Below are 6,000 nucleotides of genomic sequence, written 5' to 3'. Positions count from 1 at the left end.
ATACATGGAGGGTGGGGGGGCAGAATAGTAGGAATTCGCCTCAGTGCAAGTTTGTGTCAGAGGCAAAGTCAAACAGCTACATTTGGAAACCGTGGTTAAGAGGAGACATTGTTTACTCTGCAGCAAAAAGCAAAGCTCAGCAGGTCGTGCCAACAGGCGTCGCAGAGCATTGTGGGAGGCTTTTTCGGGAGCGGGGTGTCGTCATCGGTTTGTACATCGCACCCATCCGTGTGAAATATTAATGAAGCCAAAATAAATTTTTAACGCACATTCTCTTCATCATCCTCCCACCTACCTCTGTGTGAGACAATGTGCTCGCGACATTCAATATAGCACAAATTCACAGCCAGATACACACACACACACACACACACACACACACTCGATATTACCCACACAGGCTTCAACAAGCACGTCATCCTTCCACCTTCAGAGGCTTTATTAAAGGAATAATCATGAAAGAGGAGAAGCGAAAAAGTATTGTCGCATACTTACAACAAAGCAATCTCAGGCAGTTGATGACAGAGTTGTTGACAGTGGTGGCAGCGGTCACTTGATGCTCCTTTTTTCTGAGTGTGTGTGTGTGTATTTGTGTGATGTTGTAAACTCAACGAAGGATGCAAGGTGCTCTCACACACACTCACAGTGTGGTTTGATTCTCCCCGTCGAGCAGGGTGACCTGGCATTTCGGTGACTTTTAGAGGTGTTGCCATGCTGACATATTGCTCTCTCATTTTCCCAGAGTGCCCCCTCCCTTCCCCTCCCTGCCTCCCCTCCCTGCCTCCTCCCTTTCTCACACTCCCCATGTTTCATACATCTTTTGTTGTTGTCTGCATTATTTACTTCATTTCAGACTTGGGCGTTTGGCTCATACGATTCTTACAAGTCTGACAGCAGCATGCTGTTATTAGTAATCATTCTTACTAACAAATTTGATAGTAAACACAGCAGTGGATTATTTCACACTGACACACTTTAAATTTTGATGTTTGGTTGCTTTGTGAATAAAAACTACATTTAGCCTCTTTGGTGCTCACTCTGTATCTCAGTCTACTTCCCACATTTCCAGAGAATGACTCCACATGCTGGATTTTCGCTGTGATCTCGACACATATTAACTTTTAATGTAAATTTGGATGCCTTTCTGTATGTTTAGGGAATGTTAGCGATTCTGAAGGGTCAACACTAAAAGTCTAATTGTTTTAAAGGAAGTATTTGTACGTTTTCTCTGCCGCCAAATATCCTTTCTTGCCGGAAGAAGGTGGTGGTGATTGAGCTTCAACCATTATTGCGTTTACAAGACACTGTGGCTATAGTGAGCCGCTATTGGAAGGTGGCTAGCTTGTTAGCATGCTAACTAAAAGACATGATAGAAACGAGAGTTAATACTGGTGTTGCTTTCCACCGCCGGCGAGTAAAGGAATGAAGTTTGATGCCGAACGTTTCTTCTCGGCTTCCGGTAAACAGCTGTTAATGCTAACGCTAGATACGTAGCAATAGCAGAACTTACAAATAGCTCCTCTGAACTAAATTGTAGTTTACCTGGAAATATGGTAATGTGAAGCTGCATTGTCTGTGATTGGTTAGTTAACCACCAGCGCCAAAACCAAACACACCAACAACCAGCAAGAGAATCGACCTACAGGAAGTACAACTGTTTTATTCACAGCATTCTGCTATAATAACACATATATCTTTTCCCCTTGTAGTTTCTAATAACGGTAAAGCCACAGTTTAGTGGATTATAGTGGTGAATTTGAGTTTAAAAACAAATAACAGTGAACAGCCCTTCACATGTCTGACAACCATGTTCCAAAACCTATAACCAAGTTACTACAATCTAATCAGCCACCAGCTTTTATTCTTTTCAGGACACTTTGAAAATCGACTTTCAAACAGTTCACGTTGCTGTTTTCTACTGAGAAACTTTGTGGATTATTCTTAGTCGAACCAGGACATTGTGTGTACAAAATATTGTGGCTACAGAGTTTTTAACTCAGTTATATTTGTGCTATGACGGGCTCAATGGTCGATATCTCAAAACCTCCCCATACAAAACCAAGTCACAGCCAAACAGCCAAAACTAATTTCTGATTTGGATCAAAGAAATACTTTTGAAGCATATAAAAGACAGAATCAAAGCAGATAATCAAGGATACTTAGAACAGAGAAATAATAGCAACGGTAAGCTTTACTGAGAGGCAAGATAATTAGTATAATTGGTTACAGTTACCTGAAGAGGTCTTTGTCGAAATTTAGCATCTTCTACAATTAGAGCTTAAAAAGTGAGAGGGAAAGAAATGATACTGTAAAAGTGGAGAACAACACGTGCTTTACATAAAAAAAGTGAACACAAAACCAGATCCTTCCTGCATCGGTAACTACTGGAAAACATGATTTTTATTTGGTTTTGCCATTGTATATTAAAATGAATAGAAACCAACGGTTGCTGACAATTGATCAGCGTCTAGCATCCAGTCCTCACTGAATAAAAGTTAGTCATTTCTTCTTACGTGAATATTACAGGGTTACTTTCTTTGCTTCCATTGTTTCAAGTTGTTTGATGAAAAAAGAAAAGTCAAAAAGGTCCAGCAGTGCAGTATTTATCAATGACAGTTATTAGTATATATATATATATATATATATTACTTATATTTCATACTGTCCTTGATATTTTGTCTTTACAGAAGTTGTTTCTCAGGTGCAGGAGCGTTAGGTAGAGACAGAGTGAGAGGAGACATGAAAGTGATTTTCTCTCTGCACTCCTAATTACTCGTCTTCCTCTATCGCTAAAAATAAATTCATATTTCATAAGGCATCTTTTGCTTCAGCACACCGCCACGCTGCCAAACTATCTGTGTGCCATCCGGTGTCATTTTGATCATGGATATTCAGCAAAGGGAAGACAGAGGGAAAAAAAAGTTTATCTCCCAATTATCTGTGCTGACGGTCTTTGCAGAGCCGTTGACCTCAACCTCCTTGTATCTTAGCAATTTAATTTAACCCCGGCTGTGGGTTGTACGTGCTAATTAGAAAGCGTTTCAAAGAGAAAACTCACACCAGGAGCGCCAGAGAGACAGAGACGCAGGGAGGGAAAAGAGACGGAGATGGAGATAAACACTTGCACATAAGAAGATATAATAGCTGTGAGTGTTTTGAAAGAATATGTGAATTGCCTCAATAGCTTCACGGCGAGCCGCGACTGAAGAGAAGAAAAGATGAGGAGACTTTATGTGGGGAAGACATATTCTTTCTAGTCACGTTGCAGTGAAGAAAAAAAAAAAGGTGACCCACCGTTTTTTATTACAGTGACCTCAGTTTGTTGATCATCATTAGGCAAACTTAAAAATAAAAAAGAATCTCTATTCTCACAGTCTCAGAAGGTGCGTATCCTAAATTAAAATGGAGTGTAAACTGGTTTCAGGTGCATTTCGGTTGGGGGCTGAGGAGCTGATAAAGCAGGGAGGATTATAAAATGTTGAGTGAAGTAGGGTGGGAGGGGGAGCGGGGAGGAGTGGGGTGGGGTGCGGTGGGGTGGGGGCTCTCCTCATCCAAATCCATTACTAGAGTCTGCAGAGCTGAGAAGGTCCCATCTCCAATTAGCTGTTTCATCTCCAAGTGGAAATGTGACTATAGGGAGACGCTGCCCGGCAACATTACCTCCTCTCAAATAACTTACAGCTATCAGGAATGAGGCTGCGAGAGTGTGTGTGTGTGTGTGTGTGTGTGTGTGTGTGTGTGTGTGTGTGTGTGTGTTTTTGTGCGTGTGAAACCTCAGCACAGCACTACTGGTTGTCAGATTGTCCCATTAATAAGCCTTGGCCTTTATTACCACTTAGCAAGCTCTATGTGTGTCTTTCTGCCAAATGTGCTTCTTATGCTGCCTCCCTAACACTGAAATCAGACTGTGTGTGTGTGTGTGTGTGTGTGTGTGTGGGGGAGGTGAGGTTTGTGCACCTCACACGTGCACAGCCGTCAGTGTGTCAGATTACTTTTTAAGGCGGATTGCCATATACATGACTTCGCATTTTCACTGTCGCTTTGAAGTTTTCGCGAGTCTTTTTTCTTTTTTTTTCTTCTTTCACCTACTGTAAGACTCTCTCTGTGCATGTGTGTGTGTACGTGTGTACGTGTGTGTGTGTGTGTGTGTGTGTGTGTGCCAGCATGTTTGCATGTATTATTTACTTGTATATTTATTTTTCAGCATGCCGTGTACTTTGTTTGCGGGGATTACAGACGGTGGGAGCTCAAGCCTCTTAGCCCCTCACAGGCTGCCACAGCTGCCTGCCACTTCTAATGACACTTCAGACTAAGACTGGCTAAGTCCATAGGCAGGTTTATTAGTTTAGAGAATGCTTGAATGCATACAGCTCCTCTCTCTTTTTTTTTTTTTTGTATGAGAAGGTGTGCACTGTATATGTGTGAGGAGTGAGCGATTGCCTCGCTCAGGCAGCTCTGACAGGCCTGTAGAGTTTAAGTGAGAGGGATGCCGTACACGGGGAACATAAACGTCTGCTTTGGAATTGACGTGTACTGACACGACGCGTCAGCATTCAAACAACTCCATTACCTAATGAAGGATGCAAATGTAGATCTCTCTCTTTCTCTCCCTGATGACTTGAGCTAGTTTCATATAATAATGTCATTTAATCGTGTCTCATTGTTTATTTGACAAGGCCTCCCTCGGGTGCCGTTACAGCCCTTACTTTGTATTCTTCTCGTGCGCAGGCGTGTGTGTTCATGGAGAGCGATTACAGCCAGAGCCCAGCAGAATTTCTCAACCTCACACTTTAGATGTTTAAAAGTTTAACAATCAATATATCAGCCGATAGTATTGTTTTATTTTTTTTACAAAGTCAAACACACACACACACACACACTCTTGCAGCCTCATTCCTGATAGCTGTAAGTTATTTGAGAGGAGGTAATGTTGCCGGGCAGCGTCTCCCTATAGTCACATTTCCACTTGGAGATGAAACAGCTAATTGGAGATGGGACCTTCTCAGCTCTGCAGACTCTAGTAATGGATTTGGATGAGGAGAGCCCCCACCCCCCCCCGACTGCCCTGCTTCCCTTCACATTTTATAATCCTCTCTACCCTGAATTTTTGAAGCTCACACTGTACAGAGGATATTCATAAGTTTAAAAATCTACCAACAGTCTATCAGCTGATATTATTGTTATGATTTGTCTATTTTTTGACATAAACACACTATTAAAGAATAAAATAGTTCTGAAGGAGACATTTACTCTTACAACTGTAACCTGTTATTTTTCTGTGGTGAACAAACTATATAATGACTTCACTCTTTTATTTCCTGAAACATACCTTTGGCATTTCTGCACTGAATGAACTTATTAAATTATCAGCCCGCTTCATTTATTGCTCAGGGTCTCATCACAGTGTAACTTTACTCATTAGCGGACACTCGTAAACATTTCGCCTTTGCCAATTTGATGTATTTTTTTTCCCATTGGGGGGGGAATATAACGAAGAACATTTACTCTACTTATGCTTTAATTGAATATTTCGGTTTCACTTCGCTAACATGTACTTCTGCTGCACTATAATACTTTTTACCACATTACAGTTGTTTTGCACTTTACTACACACAGGAGCCGTTTTTCTGCTTCATGAGTACTTACACTTTATTACTGGTAAAATGTACTTACTTTCTTTTACTTGCGTAATAAGGAGGATTTTCACATGTAGTGTCATATTGTCACTTTTACTCAAGGATTCAAATAAAGATTTTTAAAATCATTGAGCGCTTTTAAATTTCTGTGTGAGTGTTACATCCTACTTCAGCGTCCTGTTTTAACTGACAAAACATCAAACTGTGAAAAGCTAACGCACCCTCTGATGTGTCATGTCAAACATATTAACTGTAAAAGAAAATGCTGCTTTTCTTATGACTTCCTTTCTGTCATTGTCAGTAATTATGTTTCCATCCAAGCGCCAAACCAATTAAAAATAACAAACTTTTCAAACATGAGAAT

Source organism: Seriola lalandi, unplaced genomic scaffold, assembly GCF_002814215.2.
Source record: "Seriola lalandi dorsalis isolate HSWRI2012SDOR001 ecotype SW California unplaced genomic scaffold, Sedor1 jcf7180002054961, whole genome shotgun sequence".
Classification (NCBI taxonomy): Eukaryota; Metazoa; Chordata; class Actinopteri; order Carangiformes; family Carangidae; genus Seriola; species Seriola lalandi.
This window is presented reverse-complemented; position numbering follows the sequence as displayed.